This window comes from Melitaea cinxia, chromosome 11 (genome assembly GCF_905220565.1).
Source record: "Melitaea cinxia chromosome 11, ilMelCinx1.1, whole genome shotgun sequence".
NCBI lineage: Eukaryota > Metazoa > Arthropoda > Insecta > Lepidoptera > Nymphalidae > Melitaea > Melitaea cinxia.
In genome coordinates this window covers 426,347-449,000 of record NC_059404.1, presented here as the reverse complement: position 1 = coordinate 449,000, position 22,654 = coordinate 426,347, and the positions used below count along the sequence as shown (strand labels likewise).

At 34.6% G+C, this 22,654-nt stretch overlaps 1 long non-coding RNA gene across 1 annotated transcript; it reads right to left on the bottom strand.

Moving 5' to 3' along the window:
* Positions 1-260: 260 nt before the first annotated feature.
* Positions 261-22,535, bottom strand: LOC123657539. Its single transcript, XR_006743719.1, has 3 exons — positions 21,260-22,535; positions 10,474-10,475; positions 261-274 (listed from the first exon to the last, which is right to left on the bottom strand). It is a non-coding gene; the product is annotated as an uncharacterized LOC123657539 (long non-coding RNA).
* Between the last annotated feature and the right edge of the window lie 119 nt (positions 22,536-22,654).

Here is a 22,654-nt window from a genome sequence, read left to right as displayed (position 1 = left end):
TATAAAATTTTGTCTGTAAAGTATATTGTAAGTATGTGCTATGTGGCTACGGCACTAAAGAATTTAGCCACCCCCTCTCTTCCCGTGGGTGTCGTAAGAGGCGACTAAGGGATAACAATGTTCCACAACCACCTTGGAACTTAAGAAGCCGACCGATGGCGGGATAACCATCGAACTGCTGGCTTTGAAATACACAGGCCGAAGACGGGCAGCAGCGTCTTCGGTGCGACAAAGCCAGTACTGCGGTCACCAACCCGCCTGCCCAGCGTGGTGACTATGGGCAAAACACATGAGTTCACGTTATTTTTGGCGTAAACTTGTGGAGGCCTATGTCCAGCAGTGGACTGTATAGGCTGTAATGATGATGCACATATATCATGTCACAATTTTCCAACTGAAAACTTTTTAATGTGCGGTGAGCATTAATCCGTTTATACAGATTACATCATAAGGAATCTTAGAATTCCAAGACTTTTCCGTCTGTATGCTTAATAGAGTCGCCGCCACAAACATTGCTTCAAAATTTATGCATCTATGAATACACAGTTAACAAATAATTGCTTATATATTACATACTTGTGCATAAAAATGTTGTTTTTATATAATTATTACACAATTATTATTATTATTTTTTTTGATACTGCAGCAGACTGTAAGAATCCCTCGGCTGAACATATAAGTAGAAGAAGTATCAGAACTTATTGGGTCGGTGTCATAGCTACATATATTAAAATTTCGGGAAAGAAATAATTTTGAAAACAAATTTAAATATTTAGCCGGCCCAGGTATGAAACTGCGAAGGTATCGATTCCCTTGTATAAGATACGTAGTACTGTATTTAATACCGTAAAAGTAAAAACTCACTTATCATCAGGTGAAATAGTGGTCAAACGCAAGCCTATCATTGTATAAAAAAAAAAAAAATAATAATAAACAACGAGAAAATCTTACTGAGAATTAATGTCAAAAACATTTCACTGTTACAAATCAATGATCTCTTATCAGCCAAGCGATACGTGAAACAATATTAGTATTACGTTTTCAGCACTAAAAATTATCAAGACAGTTCGACCTCAATTCCAATGTTAAATCTTTAGCTCCACCTCATTAGACCTCTAGCTACACTGCTATCACGGAAAAAGCTCGTAAACAACGCAAATGGAACTTTTTCCAAATTAGCATAAACATTTTTACTGAATATAAAGCAATTTTCTAAAATTCGAAAACTCCACTTTTTCTTCAGAGCCAGATCTCGATTATACAGACCACAGACAAATAATACTGTCATAAGTGTGTTGTGTTTCTGTGGTTAGTGAGATAGCTGAGATAGCGGCGATAGAGCCGACAATGCGCTTGTAACGCTTCTATGCAGGTGTCTAAGCTACGAAAGCCTCTTAGCATCAAGCGGATTTAACGCTTAATTGCCATCAAAATGATATAAAAAATATGTTACAGTCTAGTAAAACTTTGACTTTGTAATAGAGTCAAAATAGTTGACGTATTTAGACTTACTTTCTAGGTTTACTTTCACAGCTGGCGCAACGGCTACAGCCATGGATTGTACCTGTTGCGCTGGCGGTTGCGGGTTCGATCCCCGCACATGACAAACATTTGTATTGGCCATACAGGTGTTTGCCGTGGTCTGGGTGTTTGTGCAGTCCTTGTGGGTCTTCCCACCAGGCCTCGGAGAGCACGTTAAGCCGTCGGTCCCGGTTGTTATCATGTACACCTGATAGCGATCGTTACTCATAGTAAGGAATATATCCGCCAACCCGCATTAGAGCAGCGTGGTGGATTAAGCTCTGATCCTTCTCCTATATGGGGAAAGAGGCCTAAGCCCAGTAGTGGGATATTACAAGCAGAAGCGTTTCACCGCTAACCAGTTCCGGGTTATCCTTGACTGAAGTTTGTTTCAATCTAAGCTATTTACTGCGCAATAAACGCGTGTGTTAACGACTACTTAAGAAGTACGTTTTGTTGAGTCTAATTAACTATGAAAAGTACGGTACCGGCTTCCATTATAGTCATTCTTCGATGTTCCTGAATTTATATTATAAGGCAGGTAAAGAGATGATCCTTGTCTAATATTGGCGATTACTCTGCCCCCTGTCAAAGTACTAAACTATGGTATTTTTGGGTCATTTATTCTTAAGTCTGAATGGAAAAAATATTTTCACCTTATATAAACTGTATATTGACAAAATTTTCAGATCATAAAACTAGTATATAATATATTAAACTGTCTGACAAAACATCAACTTACATTTGAAATCATAATTAGGAATTTAAGTTTTTTTTTTTAAAATATGACACAAAGCGGTAGAACTACGTTCATTCAGAATCGTGAGATTTGCGCGTGCGCAAGATTCGAGAGCATATACGCAGCGTATAGCATCATTCAATCATAGTTTTTATGTTATTTTTTTCGGCGCGCAAACTAGACACTTTGGAACCAACGCTGTGTTTATAGACTCAGTTCGTTTCCTTGATGTCTAGCCACAGCTTAGCAGGTGTCGAGCAGCTCCGTACTGTTGTACCACTGTAAAATGTATTATTTTAATTGCAATTAACGAAAAATGCTCGTTTAAGTTTAGATCTTTAATTATATTTTTTAATTTTACACGTTTACTGACTTGTTAATAATAACATATGCCAACCACTTTTTTCTAGGAACAAAAGATTGACAGACGAGAATGAAAGATATTTTGTTGAGTGCGAACCGTTATGTTAGATCTGTGGTGACGTCATCTTAAATTCAGAACACTTATTGAAATCTGTTGACAGTTTTACTTCCAAACAAAAGAACAAAGCATTATCCTCTTTAACAGCGACATAGAGCAGGTCTCTATAATCAGTCTACCTCTGACTTTGTTTACAGATGGAATTTTGATATCAACTCCATATGTGGTGTGTTACAAATCAGTTGTTGTGGCTACTAGGCATTATGTGATGTGATTATTGAAATCAGAATGAAGTCCATTAATATCTGTGAAAACTTACGTCAGATGACGTAAAACATACTTGATGTTATTTTATAAAAGCAGCCTTGTTTATAACAAGTGAGTAATTTATTTAGGTGGGAACGATAAAAAATCGTTTAATTTCTAAGAAATCATTGACCATATACTCTATCAGTCACCGCACATTACCGCGGTCGAACACAGCTAACGAAATATATTTAATAAATACAAAAGGAAAACGAGCCACCCGACCGATCACGAACTATACACGGTACAATTAACATTCTAAATTCATCTTTAAAACATCCAATTTTGGCCAATAAACTAAACTGACGAGTAAGCGGCGCTTTGCACGACGGATTGTGCTAAAATGCGCGTGAGTCGGGCCCCTGACCTTGTGCGCGCCCCGGCCCCCGCGGCGCCCCTGCGGCCCCCCGCCGGCCCCCGCTAGCGAAGAACACGCCACTTTCAACTCGCTCGGCTAGTGAAAAAATTCTCTATCCCTTTTTTTCTATTTACCACATCGTTACGAATTTACAACTAAGCACATAACAATGTTTTGGAACAATATTATACTTGTATAACGGGCGTGTTCGACGATTTCGTTTGAAGACTCGCAAGCGATTGTAATGTTTATGTATGTAGTCACCGGGAACTCAGATGCAGAGTTGTATGACATGGTAGACGCACGGCAGTTAGCTGATTAAATCGTCGTCTCAACTTTTTACCTAAAACCGTGGCGTGTAGTAAGAATGTATTACGGTTAGTCAATTAAGGCGGATGTCTGTTTACGCTAATGTTTAGGTCCGCCTTTGACTTATAATTATAACTTTCTCGAGTTCTCACTTTGATAAAAGGTAGGTATAAATACTTTCACTATTTTACTAAAGAATTTCATACGTTGCGTAGGTACTAAATTTGAATCACTACGAGATCCAGCGCTCGGAAGTCTGTGAGAGCCTCCGATTTGTTTCGCTCGTTTGATGCCATGTTTGTGTTCTGACATTAATAAATATGTTACGTGATGATTCGTTATAGCCTCGCATGTTTACGATTCTCTACTATCGGTTTATGGGATGTCGTCGAGCGGTTGAGAGGGAAATGTTTTCAAACTTTCTTCCTTGTTACGTTATTGTTGTAACAAGGAATTTTATGGTTTTAAATAGATGTTGGCAAAATGGGGCGTCACGCGATCGTTTTTTTATTTTTTTTATTTTATGGCTGAGCCAATCAGATGTCGTCATTCGCGCCGACGGCGGCCTACACATTTGAATACAATCCTAGACACAATGGCTTATATTTCCTAAATACTGTGGATGTTGGCCATGTGCCCGCTCATTCAAATGAGAAAGTAGCCTTACGCCATTGGGAATATCGTTACATCCATCATCAATAACTTGTGTTACGTCCGTAATTGCAACGTTCACTAGAATTATTTGCACTAAATCTTTACTGTAACTATTATTCAGAATTTATCTTTAATTTATTTACGTACGAACAATTTAACTTTATTGAAGAAAATCAAAGGTATCCCTTACGTTACGCGAAATACTCGGTAAACATCAATATCTCTTTTATCATAATTTATTAGGTAAATTGAATGGATGGATCGACCTTGATTATCGCCTGTTATAACTACGCCACAGAATTTTTAGCGAATCGTCAAATAAAAAAAAAACATTGCGACGTAAGGACAGAAGAACGATATTAATAATTGCAACATTTATAAATATAATTATGTAGATATTTGTTATTAGCGACCGCGTGCGACTCATATCCGCTTATTTTGTGTTGAAGCAGTGGGCATGTAAGTACAAACTGGTCTTGCATTTGATCTAAGCTTCACGTTTCGATAATATACCTACGTCGACGGACATACGTAAGAATCACGCGGTTATAATGTTGAGCCTTCGAATGTTGTACAACATTAGGTCACTGTGGTACATGTTAAATTATAATATTTCTCAATGCGTGTGTATTTTATCAATTTTAACATATCGTTATGATTTTGTAAAACTAAACATATCTTTAAAGTATATTTTCGTGTACGTATTTATTTAGTTGAAAAATTAAAACGCTACCACTTTACTAAAGTTATAGTATGACTTATTTTTATTAACCGACTTCGAAAAAGGGTGTTTCTCAATTAGACCGTATATTTATATATGGATATATATTTTTTCATGTGTTCGCGGATAACTTCGTCATTTATGAATCGATTTTGCTAATTCTTTTTTTATTGGAAAGTAGATATTCCAAAGGTACCATGATATGGAAAACAGGATCCGAGAATTCGAGAAGAACCTTCGAAAATCGTAGTGACGACTAGTGCGTTTGTTAATTTTTTTCATCTACTTACGTTGTGTTACTAGTCTATATAATTGAAGTCAGTTTCTTTTCGTTTGCCAGCAAACATAATTATTTTATTTTTATTAGTAAGCAACAGTCTATAAAATAACAAACGAAAAATATTACTTGAATAAAAAGAGTCTCCGATATTACAAGACATTGTTTACATTATTCAAAAGAATATGGAATTAAGTCCGTGTTTATTTTGTGTCTAAACAGTTATATTAAAAACAATAATAAAGAAAAGATAACACGTACAAAACGCGTATAAATCATTAATACGATGAAGTAATTAGTCAATGTTTAATTTGAGTTGTAGCTATGATGAAAATTCTTTGATGTTTTAAATATATTTTTGTTACCCTCGCACGGCGGAGTGCTTCGGAACGACCTACCTTCCGGCGAGCGTGGCGTGACTGGGGTACATAATCTTCCTTACTCTTTACGTTCAACCAAACTACGTAAAACGAATATTATGTTTCACGACATCGTCAAGAATTTCTTCCTTTCTAATCGTACTACACGATAATACTGATAAAATAACTCTACAAATTTGTCCGTTTCTTTGTTTGAAGGCGGATTGTTTCCTTGTTTATAAGATCTAAACGAAAAAAAAACCGACTTCAATTAGGTACATCGACAAAGTAATACAACGTAGGTAGACGAAAAAATAGTCAAGTGAATACGCATTATCAAAGATTACTCAAAAAGTTGTAATCAGATCTCGATGAAATTTAAATGTGACCACATCGATGGCTCCTAAGTATACTGAGTCAACTAACAACTTTTGACTATTTCATTTTTTTAAGATATTAATAACATATACTTCATTTCCTATCTACCTATGTAACAAAAAAATAAAGTTATTAGAAGTAGAGTTGACTCAGTATACTTAGGAACCATCGACATGAAAAACACCGGCATTCGATTAAATTAAAAATCATCAAAATCGGTACACCCAATAAAAAATTATGTGGATTTCCGAGGGTTTCCCTCGATATCTCTGGGATCCGATCATCCGATCTTGATTTCCTTATCATGGTATCACACTTAGCATTTTGAAGTCGGTTAATAATAGAGTTGAATGTATTTTTAACCGACTTCAAAAAAGGAGTATGTTACTCAATTCGACCGTGTGTGTGTATATTATTTATTTAAGTAAGTACTTATTTACTATTATTACATTTTATATGTTATGTATGTTCGGGGATAACTTCCGATTTTGATAATTCTTTTTTTGTTAGAAAGGAGATATCCCATCATGGGTGGTACCGTGATAAGGAAACCAGTTTCTGATAATGGAGTCCTAAAGAGATCGAGGGAAACCATCGAAAATCGTAGTGACTACTAGTACGTTTGTTAATTTTTCTTCATCTACTTACGCTGTATTACTTGTCGATGTAACTTAAGGAATACAAGATAAAGTATAATTTCTTCCACATACCTAATTGTCTATTTATTCAAATTATATCTAAGACTCTAACAATGACAATATCTGGTCAACCAATCCGACATCAAGTAACTAGACACAAAGCATATGTTAATACGGAGTTTGTAAACTGGTGCATTCCGGAAAAATGTTATTTTTCCAACTACTATATAGGTATAGGTTCTGCGGTAACCAAACCGCCATTTGGTCGAGGATGCTAGCAACAAAATATATACCTTTTAAAACATCCAGCACCTATGCACCTAACTTACGGCCGTTATCAATAATAAATAATCTCTGGTTTTGCCTAATAGCGATAAGTTTTTGAGGCAATTTGTATGGACCTTACGTCAAAATTCTATCTATAGTAAGCATAATCAGAGATAGATCATTGAAACTGGCCGTTAAATATCTTTATAAATGTTAAAATCATAAAGTGAAATAATGATTATATTAAAGCATTTTACGTATAAAATTTTATTAATTAAATAATGAATGTTAATTATAATTAACTTTATTTCGATCGTCACTTGTTAGTAATTCGTTTTCTTTTTATATAATGTTAATTAAGCACGTGTCAAAAATTACGTAACGCTACACGCGCCCCGCCGTTCGTTTTAATAATATAGGTATGCTGCTTTAGATGGGTGTAATGGATGTTTGTAACTTTTACAAGCGACGATTAAGCCTGCAGCATTCCACTGCTGGGCATGGGCTTTCTCCATTTAGGAGAAGGGTCGGAACTGAATCCACCACGCTGTAGGGAATATATTCGCAAGCCCGCAGTGGAGCCCTACATGGAGAAAGAGTCCTATGCTCAGCAGTAGCATGCTACGGACTGAATCGATCCATTTTTTTTATCCATGCCTTGTCCTGATACTAACGAACATAAAAAAATGAGGTACGAATTTGGTACAGTTCGGAAATTTTATGCATACACTTAAGAGATTCATTTTTGTTCTACAACGACGTTCAGTGATCAAACACTGATTTACCATTGAATAACGACTGTCACAGCTGACTTGCGGCCCTAATATGGTTATACGAGAATAATTAGCAATAAATATTAATATCGACTATCGTAAATATGTATCGATATGCATTCAATGGTATTGCGATATTAATATTGATGGCAAATCCATGGCTATGGTGGGTAAGCCGTGGTAATAGGCGCACGCACCCACCGTAGATCCTGTAAGCCGCAAACAAATAAATAAGAAAATCAACTACAGTAAAACATTAAAGCCCCTTTCATTTTTTCGTCTCACAGACAAAAGTCAAAATCCTATTTTATCCTGTAGGTTTACTGGCTCTTCTGGTATTCAATTTTGTTTTCGTATATGCCTTATATTATGGGATAAAGAATTGTTTTTGTTTTTATATCACAATGTTCCTACTCCCAAAAATATAAGTTAAATCAAACTACAAACAAAATCGTTTTAAATTAATGTTGAGGCTTCGACAACCAACTGTTCTTTTCATTTTTTTAATCTGTATTGACATTTGACAAACAGTACAAAATAGCTGCTTCCACAAAAATTGGCGCGCAAATTATAACAAAAAAAAAATTGTTGAAATTATAACCTGATTTCAAATTGTAACATTTTGAACGATTTTCATCCTTTTTTACTTTTTCATAAATATTTCAAGTGAATAAATTAGTTTTATGAATCTGTTTGTTTTCCCGTCACTTTTCGTTTCTATAATTTATTTACTCCGGTCACTCGCCGGTAATTCTATTACGAGTATATTTTGATCGGCTTCGAAAAGTTCTTATTTTTTCTATACGACAGAATATTCCTATAGTTTGGTTTCATAAAAAAACGTTTAAACAGAATCGAAACATTGTTGTAAAGGTTTCCAATTCTGAAATACATAAAAAACACAAGAATATTTAAACCCACTTCATTAATTACAATTTTTGTTTATGCGATTTCACGTACTATTTACTTATTCTTTAAATTAACTTGTATTTGTTTGTTGTTATTAGGATCAAAGTTCAAAGAGTAACTGATGAGTTCACTGATTCTTCTCAGCGTAAACGATGTTCCGAGTCAGTGGCTTCTCACTATATACTGTAAAATTACGATTCAGTGACTTTTAAGCCTCCTTGATTTTATTTTATTTTTGTTTTTTTTTTTTTTTTTTTAATTTAATAGTTCTTCGTATCATTTAAATGTTTCTCAGTAGAGATTTAGTAGTAACTAAATTATTTACCCAATAATAAATTGCCAATAACACATTTTTCGTACGGAAACCAAAATGTAAGTTTCAAGACCTTGTTCGGCGCCCTAAGAAAACACATCGTCTCCGGTCATACAGGATAATGGCACGGGATTAATTTCACTGGGCCGTTATCGAAATCAAATAGCATTATACGTACGTTTAATTTTTTGTACGGTTTACCGAGATGTGGCTAATGACGGATGAGTCAATTATATTTGTGAAATTTTTACCATTAAGGTTGATTTACGAGCGTCTTACAAGGTCGTAAATGTAGGGTAGGTAATCCATATTTTTTTTAAAACATTGCAATGACAACATGTCATTGACAAAATTGGCAATTGGAAAATCGAAAAAAGAAATTGGCGTGAACTCATGTGTTTTGCCCATAGTCACCACGCTGGGCAGGCGGGTTGGTGACCGAAGTGATTATTATTTTTAAAAGGATCTTAAGATCGGAACTTGTGGCGTACGCTGGGGAGACTTACATCTAGCAGTGGACCGTAATAGGCTATTGATGATTAAGTAGATATCCTGCGTTTCAACAAAATGAAGTTTAGCCAATCTTTAGATTCGTTGTCACTGTCTTCACTGCGTCTTTCCTTACTGTACCTTGATGTTTAATAGCCTATCAATACGTATGCTTTCAAACGTAACTTCCTGATCTATTAAATACGATTATCTTTGATAAGCGGTTTAAAAAACAAACAGATTCAACTTACTGCCTTTGCATTAATTTGACAATCTTAAAAACATATTGTTAGATAAATAATTCATCTCTGAAGCGGTGTCTGTGTCTGTGGTGAGTGTGGGTCGGCAAAGCGCTTTCGATGCTTCTGGTGTTACGATGCTTCAGGTGAGTCGTACACTTGTTTGCCGACATCACTACATAGTATAAAACAAAGTCGCTTTCTCTGTCCCTGCACATGTATGTACGCTTAAATCTTTAAAACTACGCAACAGATTTTGATGCGGTTCTTTTTAATAGATAGATTGATTCAAGAGGAAGGTTTATATGTATAATAACATCCATTAAATAGTGGAGAAATACTGTTATTTTTGAGTTTTCTAATGTTATGTCGTAAATAATTATTATTTTTTTCGCTTAAATTGCAAACGCAGGCTGAACCCTACGAGATTTATCAAAATAATGTTCTAAGTATTATACACATTGAAAAGGTCTACAGAAAACTCCGCGATGGTATATACCTATCTCTTATGGATATCCCACAATAACATTTTTTTGTCATTTACTTTTTACGACAAATAATGGCTAATTTTCGAAGCGATTTTAACCAATACAACATTAATCCTTATCCAATTAAATACCTTAAATGTATTTTTGATTTAATATAGATCTATATGGCCCTTTACAGCATATGATTTAACTGAATATTTTTGAAGATATTACAGATTTAAAAATCGCGGTACGTAGCGTTTGCGGCGGTTCCGGCCGGCTTTTACTCTAAGTTAACGCGTGCGGGCCACGGGCAGTAATGAATAAATCAAAACTACTGAATCGATTTTAATCATTTTTTCAGTGAATGACAAAGGCTATAATTATATTTTATACCCGTGCGAAGCCGGAGCGGGTCGCTAGTAGTTGTATAAAAAGGCCTCCAGGTAGAGCACGGGAAATGCTAATTCGAGGATATGTATTATCGTAGTAATTGAAAAATCATACAATTAAAGATTAATTAGTACGGAACATTATGTGTAGACCTACATAGTTTTTTTAATGTAAGTTGGACTATGCAAATGGAAGGCGCAGTGGAGCAATGTGGTGGATTAAGCTCTAATCCTTTTCCTACATGGAGAAAGAGCCCTATGCCCAGCAGTGGGACGACACTGGCTGAATCGTATGAACACTCTTATCGAGATGTAGAGAGTTAATTCTAAAACCAATTTAGCACTTAATAATTTAGTTAGTGTTTCGGTTTGAACTCACGACCTTTCGGTTACGTTTCATGTTCTTTACTGAGACATGTGTTAACATTTGTAATAAAATTGTCACAATTATCAATTCCTTATTCCTTACTAGCTGTGCTCGCGACTTCGTCCGCGTGGAATAGTGACTACATGTTCAACGTGATTTTTAAATTGGCATAACTTTTTTATTTATGAACTGATTGACATGAAATAAACACTAAATGTTAAGCTAAACTTGGCACAATATATTAGTAAAAACGACATCTAAATCGAATAAGCCGTTTTTGATATTAATGTGCACAAACGCACAGACAAACAGACAAAAATTATGAAAATGATTGTTTTGGGTTCTATCTGCGTTGTTAAAAGTCCCAATAATATTTTTTCTCATATATCTTGAATGTACAGAGAGCGACCCGTTACATTTTTATTAATGTATTTATTTAAACAATTCTTTGGACTGCCATTTCTAGTGTTTTAGCCATATTTAGTCTTATCGTCTCTAACTAATGACAAGGTAGAGTCATTTACGCTTAGCATCAATTTAGTATTTTAGTTGATGTGATACGAAATTTATTTCAAGTGTGGTTTAAAAGCTTTTAAAACCGTCATTTTACTATAATATGAAGTTGGAACCAAATTAGGCTATATTACATCATGCTCCAAAAAGAAGAACAATAAACGTGTATCAATTTGAAAAATATTTAAGTTTAACGTAGGTGAAAGCGGAATGGGTTCGTGGATTATGGGCTACATAGTTAGCACAAAATTCCACGATATTTAAAAACATAATAACGAATCGCTACGACGTACAATAATATCTCCTCACAACCTAAAGCCCTCTAAATGTACCAATAAGAATATTGAATTAGGACCCCTGAGAGTCAGAATGAGTACAAAATGTAGATTTAACGCTATTGTGAATATAATAAAATATATTTTACCTTCGGGTTACTTTTTTAATGAACATACAACCTCCTTGTTACTCTAAACTACAAATAGGTACGTTCTAAGTCTGAATGTTTAAAATTATTTAATAAAATATTTCAGTCTCGGGACATTAAAACGTTTATATTTTATTGAGTATATAATATAAACTCGGAGGTTTACTCAAAAAAAAGTAGAGATAAGTCGTTGTATTCAGTTGTTCAGTTTCGTTTATTACGATTTATTACTTAACTGTTAAAAATATAAATTCATATTATTTATTACATATTACGCCAGAGAGCAGTATCTTCTTTGTTATTTCCCACACGGATTCTATTACTTAATCGAGTATTGTATGTCGCTTGTAATACGTGCGTAGTTATAGTTACAAAGCTCTTCCGCGCGACCCGATAATGTTTATATTTCAAGAGTTATTAATTTGTAAACACAACTGAATAGAAATGTTATATATTTCAATAACAATGCCAAGACACCTCCCCCTCGACTTTCTTATTAGATACCTCTTAAGTCTTGACAAACAAGCGGTTGTGTTTCCTACAACATAGTGTGAGACCGAGCGAGCCGCGCGATCGCCCCGCTCAATACCTCCTCCGCAAGGACACGCGATTCGTGTTTTGATTGCGTTTTATTTTAATTTAACAACGATAGACCTGTATTTATCGATCATGTTCCGTTCCAGTGTATAGTGTATGGCGTGAACGTCGTCGGAATTACGGCGGCTACGAGTGAATGAGAGCCGCTCACACATCTCTGGGCGCGGAAACGATAGTAAACACATCGAAGGCGACCTACACGGCGACTAAGCGGCAGGTCGACGGCGAAACCCGCGGCTGCAGCGGCCCCCCGGTCCGAAACTTACCTCGACGGCGGTCATAATTACGTGCAGGCTTCGGAGGTTAGGCCGGTGTTTGACCTGAGGAGGCAAACAAGCGGCGCGCATGCGTCGGCCGCCGTAAACACTGCCCGCGCCCGGGCCGACCACGTGGTACGCAATAACAATAGCACAGAAACGAACCGTCGACGGCTGCCGCGGTCACACCCAGCACCAACACTCGTAGTACTTGATATATGAGCGCCATAAAAACAGAATCATTTGCACACACGCGATATCGTCGTGTGGCGGGCTGCGAGAACACGAGCGGCGCAGCCCGCTGCCTCCGGCGCACTGACGCGCTCGCTGAGCGCTAGACTCGCGCCTCTGTGTCGATATTGTTATAGCTTTTACTCGCTTTAATACTTAACATATTTGTAGGAAACATGTAAACATATATAGTTTTGATATGTCTATTTCATTTTCTTATAAGACTTGATCTTTCTTATACGACACCCAGATAGGATTGCAATATAAAAATTCAACTCATCACTACGTGGACTCTACATACAAATTTTTGAACGAATACGTAAATATAATTATATTGTTCCGTGTATTTAATAGTAAGAAACTATTAGGGAGCGACTGTTCCGTATAGCAAAGTATGTCTCTGAGAGGTTTGTTTTGCTCGGAGCGGTGTCGATAGAGCCGCGACATCACTACCGCCGGCGTGTCCACGCCCCCCGCGCTCCCTCGCGAACCTTGTCCATTCAACGCATTTTCTGTCATAAGCAAATCGATAATCGCATTATACTTCCGCTTTCAAGCACGCGCGCTGCATCCAAACTATGTCACGAGGTACATCGGTCCTTTTCCCACGAAATTTTCGTGTCACCCGAATGAGAGCGAGCGTTGTATTCAAAAGTGAAGCCAGTTAAAACAAACTACGAATTCGTAACGAAAAAGTTACGAAAAAAATAGCGTTGGAGTGCCTCAACTTTATTACGGTAGCGCCTTAAATATTTATCATGTTAAGCACTCATGCCATTGTTCGTTGACGTACCAAACTCACGTAATAGTAAATACACGTTTATTATTTTTTTCATTAAAGTTTAATGTAGAAAATATAAACACTTTAAAAGGTTATCACAAAACACTTGTAACAATAATTATAAATGTAATTAACACTAATACTTTACGACTATCAAATAAAAACATACTTATATCGCCGATAAATTTTAATGCTACGGTAATCTAAATACAAAACAAAATACAATTTATAACCAAAACAAATCAAAATTGTAGGCCTACAAATGAGATAAAACATCGTAGAGATAAAAATCGCAGTAGTCAGACACAAAATATCAGAGATCGCTGCAACGTCCAACAACCAGCCGGTAAGGTAGGTCAGTATAACACAAGATGGCGGTGCACTGTGACGCATCGCGCCTAAATTACGAGCGACGGCTAGAAGATAATACTATTGCCTCAAAATGACTGATGCTATTTTATTTAATGGCGGCTGCAACACTCCTCGAGAATCGTTCGGAATTTACTTATATTGTTTTGTGGGAATAATCCCTTTGTAACTTTATAAGCTGTGCTTCTCTATAATAAATAATTACTGCATGTATGATTGTTGTAGTAAAACTTCTTTACGCATGTTGACTTGGGGAGTTAGCTGGTGAATGCGTGATGAAAGCGTTGCGAAAAGTGTGATCAGACGAGGCGAACGGAAGTTGAGAGCGAGATATAAGTTAGAACTAAATAAGCTTTCGTGTGGTCTGAAGCACACTCGGTTACTTCGAGAATTTCGTATGAGTGTTCATCTGTATTCTTAGTGATTTTAGATATTATAAACATAAAATGCGATAAAAAAATGTTTTGCTTTATAATGTATCTCCATAAAATCTCGATATATAACATATATTGATTAAAACACGTGTTTAAATTTTTTTTAACTATAGAATATTAGGTACTTTGACCTTTGCATCTAGACATTTTTGGTTTTAAAGTGCTAGTAATGCAGTTAAAATACGTAAAGCCTTCCTCGATGATGGCTATCCAACACAAAAATTTTCAATTCAAAACCGTATTTTCGAAAATTAGCTCATTTAAACAAACAAAATATTCGATTTTATAATACTACCACAGATAAAATAATCATTAAAATATCAGCTAAGCGAAAGAACAACACAATATTAAAAATAAACACGGTTTTATTGTCGTCCAGTACAACAGCACTGTTGTAAAATGATATAAATAATGAATTTGTACAAGTGTGTTAATTGATGTTTTTAGGTTTTAACATTTATGTTTTTATATGTATCTACGAGTATAGTTTAAACAACAGTTAAATCATAACAATATTTCCAAATTTAACAAAATAAACGATTAATGTACTTAAGATGTTTGTGTTTTTTTAATAGATAAAAATAGTAACAAAATTATTATCTATACATCTATACAAATAAATAAAATTGGAGTGTCTGTTTGTAATATTAAAATAACCGATTTTTACTAAAGGCATAAATATGTTATACACGGTACATATATCAAAATAACATTTTTTTAGAATTTTTGTCTATCTGTCTGTCTATTTGTTCCGGCTAATCTCTGAAACGGCTGGACCGATTTTGAAAGGACTTTCACTGGCAGATAGCTGATGCAATAAGGAGTAACTAAGCCTACTTTTATTTTAGAAATTTATTTATTTTATAACTCTACGAACTGAACAAAACTTTTTTGTTATTACAAACGGACGAAGTCACGGGCTTGTTATTTTATAAAAAAAAAAAACCCGTGACGAAGTAACTCTGTGTCCAAGGATTTTGTGAATTGAAAAAGAAAAGCTTGAAACGTGATGTTGTACCAATATCGATAATTACGTCTACCTGTTCGTGAGCTAGTTGAATCTAGTAAAAAAACTAATACATTGTCCTTAACCTGGCCAACAGACACGAACTCTGAAACCGGTTATTGAAGAAGGGGGCGATAGCTCAAAATAAATAACACTAAACTGGATTAATCTAGCATTAACCAGAGTAAATACCAGAATGCATAAATCATTGCACTTGTTCCATTGATTTTATGTTGTAAATAATAAACTTTTCAAAAGATTGTTGTTAAGAATTCAAATAAAGAAATGCTATTGCACCCTATCCCTATCCATCTACAAATTACATATTGACGTTACACTAGATAGTAGGGGTCTCATAAATGTGATCATTTGTGATAAGGATTGGGGAGGGGGTCTAAAAATCGTGAAATACCTGGACATAATTTATGGATGGCCCCTTATCTGTGATTACTTTTTATTTATTTATTTATTTATTCATAGGTCAACACTAACAAGTAATACAACAAAAAATACAAAATTAATAAACATCGGTATCTAGATAATTGCCTACTTTTTTACAGGTGTCCTTAAGTTGCTAATAATATCGTCAACATCGAAATAAGTCAAATTAAAAATTGTCCGTTTAGCATACAGTAATGAATATTCAAGATTAAATTCAGAAATTATTGTCAGAAACTATAAAAAGTAAATTTGAGAGAGTTTGTTTCATTTAAATAAGTAAATTAAAAAAAAAAACTGACGTCAAAAACATTCAAGAAAAGTATTTATAATAAAAGTAAGCATCAACGGAATTTAGAAGACCGTTCAATTTTATTTACAGGTGTTCGTAAATTACTTACAATATTAAAAAAGTATAATAAACCGATGAAACTACCGACCATGTAATAAAAAGTAACAATTCAAAATACACATCATTAAAAATATACAAAATAAAATGTAACATTAATGTCATAGAGCAATAGAAATAAAAAAATTCAAAAACATCCAAAGTTTGTTAACATTTAGTGTGAGTGTATAAATACAAATTGCATTATTACAAAGTATATTCGCCGTAAATTGCGAATATAAGATGTAAGAAATAATATAAGATGGGCATCTTCCATTTTGATGACGTCACCGTTTTAAAATTTAGTACCGTTGGAGTTCCTGGCAGATCAGTCTTGACTGATGACTTTGTCATTTGTTTTTCAAGTTTATATTCATGTTCCCGTATCTTTTGAACTATTTGTCCAAATAACATACTATTCAAGGGACAGCTTATTTATTTACTTATTTATTTATTTATTTAACATTAACACCAACAAGACATACACTAACAAGAACAGAAAAAGAATAAATTTTTACAATATTAAGTATAAGTGTTGCCTTAATTATAGGTGTTACACACAATTCGCAAAAAGAAAACAGACGCACAATATACAAATAAAGTTATATATAACAAATTCATATTAAATTAAATCACAGAAAAAAAATCGACTATAAAAATCAAAAAAAATATAACAATTAAATTTATCATTAAAATTTATCACAAAATATTGAAAAATTTATAAGGAATTCCAAGGACATTAATTAATAATCACAATATTACTTTACAAATCAACATTCATTCACACACATAATAGATAATAACAATAAAATCATCAACATACTTAATCATATAGTATAAATGAACCACAATACAAACATCATAATTAAGAATCATTAAAATTATAAAAATTTAACAAATTGTACTTAAATTTAAAAAGATTGTCTGAAAAAAAAATTACTTACTTTCATAGTCTTGATATTGAAGTTAAAATATGTACATATATTCATTAGCATTAGTATACCATGTTTAGTAATAATGCTATTTAACACTTCCCGAATTATAGTTAACTTTTGACACAAAGTTCCATATCAGCGCTTATCTACCAAATAACACGTATGGAGTGGCTCTGAAACACACAGGCCGAAGACGTGCAGCAGCGTCTTCGGTGCGACAGAGCCAGCTCTGCGGTTACCAACCCGAGTTCACGCCCTTTTGGCCAGCAGTGGACTGCGATAGGCCGAAGTGAGAAGTGAGTGTGACGTATGTTGTAAAATAAAGATTACGATCAAGCAACCTGAATACTTTATTGTAGTATAATTTATGCGAAAATTAGAACTGATTAATATTTTGCATCAGCTTTCAATATTCCAGTACTGAGCATAAGATTCTTTTTCCATGCAGAAGTAGAGTTGGGAGATTAATCCATCACGCTGCTCCACTGAGAGTTGGCGGATAAGTTAAATACTATGAGTAACGTTCGATATCAGGTATCTATGATAACAACTGAGAATGACAACGAGAATCATTCAGTGCAAGATTACACAGTTGATGTGTGGACTTAATGATGCTGTCTTTCATGCAAGATATTACTAATTTTGTACTAAAACACAGTTTATATATTATTTTCAAAAGGGTAACTGCGGAGTTTCTTGCCGATTCTTTTCTGCAGAATCTACATTCCGCATCAGCAGGAGTTTCACTTTTAAAAATAATAATAATCACTTTAAGGTTTTAATTTGTAAGATGACGATACGGAAGTTCTTTGGAAGCCTATTTAAATAAAATTGATTAGGATTTGGATTTTGACAACTTTGCGTGCTCTTCAACGTACGGCGGGAAAACCTATTACGACAAATACCCGGGCGAGATAGAAATATTTGTACTATTACAAATACCTATGTATCCCGAGCGGCCATCGAACTCGCGACCGCCGGTACTTAGAAGTCCACAAGCACTATTACACCAGAGCGGCGGTAATTTAGACATAAATTAGGATCTAAATAATAATTTAAGTAATTTTATTGGAACGAAACAACTTTTTCAAATTTTACAGAAACCATGAACACGGAGTTCTCCCGTGACCATGGTTGCTGTGAAGTATCCGAAACGTCGGGCATTTAGAAAACTTAATAAACCGAGATAAAATCCGAAAAAGTTGTATCATTATAATGAGTGAAATTAGCGTAAACATTAGAAAACAGTTCAGTAATTTTAAACGGTCTGGGGTTCTAAAATCTCTGCTCGGTAACTTTAGTAATTAATTTTGAACACAGGTATTCCTTTTAATGACGGATAACTTAAAATCTAAATTAACTTGTGCATAGCTATATCTGCTGAAATGATTACTACAGTGGACTTATTGCGAGATTTACAAGATTTTTAAGCCCTGGTTTACAAGTCGTAAATAAAGTTTATCCTGCAAATAAGTTACGATTAGACTTTACCAGCAGGAGGTAGAATAGGCCTTTAGGACCTGTTCCACCTCAATTAGTAAACTACAATTTTTAGATTCATTTTTGCGATTAGTAATCTTATAAATAATTACATTGGCAATTCGATGGTGGAAAAGAATAATACAAAAAATTTTATCTGTTGGATATCATCCGTCAAATAGCGTTATCTACAACTAGTGAAACAGGCCTTAACATCTCAAATATCTTCACACTTATAATTCTAACTTATTTGAAAAAAAAATGTTGTATATCTTTTAATTTGCCTCGAAAAGCCTTTTATTTGTATGATAACGCAGCCATTACCTGTCCCTCTTGATCCGTCCTAGCCTAAAGCGTATAATTTACCGGTGGAATAAAATGTCACCATCAGGCCTTGCCCGGCTATAGCATGTTTGTATACGGATAAGATATCACGGTCAAACACTAATTGCAGTCACATGGATTAACATTTAATGGGGGATTAAAATTCAACTTTTGATTAATATTAATTGAGTTTTTCCATTTGTAACCAGAACAATGTTTTTTGGAAATAATTTAAACATGATCATTGATGAAAACTTCAAGAAAAATATTATAAAACCAAACCACAATATTCCTTTACATGTAATTTACTGGAGATTAATATTTATTTAGTGATTCCAGTTGGATTAAGTGAAATAAATTTTTCTATTTGTATTCAGCATCCTTGCGTGAAGATCTTAGAAGAAACAAAGAGGTCATTCAGCTATAATTATTCATAATACATACGTACGTTCCGTCTGATAGTGTTTACTGTAAGCTACAGCAGGAACATAACGAGCTCAATTCTAGATCAAAATTTGTAGAAAAAATATTATATTTTTCCATTTAATACAGAAAAAAATATTAAATCGCTTCAGCCTGTGATATCCCACTGCTGGGAATAGGCCTCTTTCTTCGTGTAACAGAAGGATAAGAGCTTAATCTACAACGCTGCTCTACTGCAGGTTGGCGGGTATATTGCTGACTCCTACTATGAGTAACGATCGCTATCAGGTGTACATGACAACAACCGGGACCGACGGCTTAACGTGCTCTCCACGTCACGGTGGGGAGACCCGGAAGGACTAACCAGACCGGAAAGAAATATTGTATAAACACAAATGTCCACTCCGAACGGGTCTCGAACCCGCGACCGTCTGTGTTTAGGCGCCTCCGATAAGGCACACGGAAGATACAAAGAAGATGAGAGAACCATATTATATTACAATAGCTCAGTGCCTCGAGCTTTATAAGAGCAATTTTTCGAATAAGTAAATATCTTTATATTATAGTGACATGGAGATGAATCATTTTCATTTAATGAACTAGCGACTCGCCCTGGCTTCGCTCGGCAAGTAGAGCGTATTATGCTTACATTATTTTCAGTGGTAGTTGTGTATTGAGTTAGGTAACAGTGGGCGAGTAACAATAGCAAAGGAAGTGGTGTAGCGTTGGGGGAATGGCATCGAGTGTCTCATCATCGGTGTAACCTGCTCATAAATTTGTTTGCACTTGTGATTTATTATTTTCTTTAGATTGTTGCTAAACCTTTTCATTTTGAAGTTTTTGTTTTGAGATACCTCATTCATTTAAATAGTATCGCGTAACAGCCCGGTCAAAATAGCCATTAAATGTTACAACAATTAGCATAGAACTGAATATTGGTACGGATATTCGGGACGCCATTATAATTGAAATATAAAAAGTATTCAAAGTTATTCAGAGTCAAAGGGTAAGTTTTTGAGCCAATTGGTAAATTATATCATAAAAATGCATCTCTAATATCTCCTTAATAAAGTTGATTTGTATATTTTTCTCCTGAGTGTAAGTATTTTAACCGACTTTAAAAAAGCAGGGCGTTATCAATTCCACTGTATTTCTGTTTTAATGATTCTTGTGTTAATCAAAAGCTTGTTGTGTGGTTCCGTTTAAATTATATTGAAATCTGACAAGTATATTTGTAATTATCTGTAATAATGCCTATTTACTTAACTATTTTGTCGTGTCCCTACGCTATGTTACTTGCAGACGTAATTGAAGTCGGTTTTTTTTCGTTAACGAGCAAACACATAGTATTTTGTGTGACAAATCTGTTTGAGAAACTAGAGCTCTAAAACGAATGAATAGATTTGGATAATTTTTTTTTTTTTTAATTTTTAATACGCCCGGATGTTTCAAATTCAAAAGTGAAAGAAAAATATGGCTTTATAACTACATTTTTTTTCATGGAAAGGATAGTGTCATTGTTAGATATGAAAAGAACTTATTTTAATTAAAATTGTAAAGGGTTTATAAATAAAAGCACTTGATATCAATATTAAGTTTTATTTGTTAAATCATATTACACAATGTAAAGTCATACTTCTAACTTGAAACAAACATATACATACTATATATTTAAAAAACAAAAAATGTAGTTCTCGTCAATGAAGATATTAGGGGTCGTCCAGTAATCACGTAATGGCTTTAGCTAATTTTTTAACCCCCACCGTGGTGAGATTCTACACTTAAAAAATCAGATGTATTTCGTTGTGAAAAATAAATTGAAATTAAATATTATAAAATGAAGCATAGTGCTACAAACTTCTAGACTGGCATCAAGGTTGCAAGGTCTTTATTGGTAGTTCGTTTAGAATACACGTGACTTCTCATTAGCGACCCCCCCCCGTCCATGTGATGTTTCGTCATTTTTTCCAAACCCCTTTCGAGCCTTACGTGATTCATGGAAGACCCCTTACATTAAAACTACAGAATTCCGTCATAGTAATGCAGAAAAAACAATTACACAGACAATTATACGTTTTTTATATAATATCATTTCATTTATTTAAAAAAGTGTGTACTTATGTACGCATGTAATAAGTTATACGTCATCGGCTAGCTAACTTCACGTTGCTAACTTCATCGTTCACTAGCCAACTTGGGGGTGTCGGTTTATTGTGACGGTGTGCGCGCGCATCGAAAAAAATTACTCTGATCATTTTCCCTGACGCGCCAAAAGTATAACTCCAAAAAAAATTTTTTTTAATAGATCAGAAAACAGTTTTCTCTGATTGTGCAATTTGTAATTCATTAAAAACATACTCCAGGCGTAAACTATTAATGCAAATGCAGACCCGAGAGGACTATTTCTCGCCCGTGTCCCCACTCCTGTATCATACCAATCTTAGTAAAGAACAGCAGCACACAGCTTAGAGGTAATCAAACCAAACCAAAAAGAAACTGACTTTAGTCCATAACTATTATATTATCATATTTAAAACAATCATTTACATGTTAAACTATTAAATGGTATTCTTTTCCAGTGCCTTCGTGTCTAGTCTATTCGCGTTAAGAAAATAGTGATTCATCGCTATCACTTGATGTAGTCATCATCATTACAGCCTATCACAGTCCACTTTTGGACATAGGCCACTGTGGGAACATAGGTTGGATATAGTCATGCCCCTAATCGTAGTAAATTCAACTTGTTAATTTTAACACAGCGTTCTAATTTGCGTTTTAATCGGTCAAAGGCTAAATGTCATTAAACATCCCTCACTCAACGCCCTCAGTAGGGTTTCCTCCAGTGTCGGGGGTTCGGAGACACGCACAATACTGAAGCACTAACAAAATTGTTGTGCACATTTAGTAGGTCTGAGAATTGGTCGTACATTATTTTTTAAACTCTTTAACTAATTAGGGTTGCCCAATTCCCAATTTTTTTTTTCATTTTTTGGGCTATATTAAAATTTATTTTATTATTATTTGACATTGAAAAATACATACAACCCTAACTTTTAACCCTTCTCCTTCTCCTCTAACCTACCCCTATTTTTTAATAGCGATTTAATTATTTTAGAAATAATATATTATAAAATTATGGCAAAACAACGTTTTCCGGG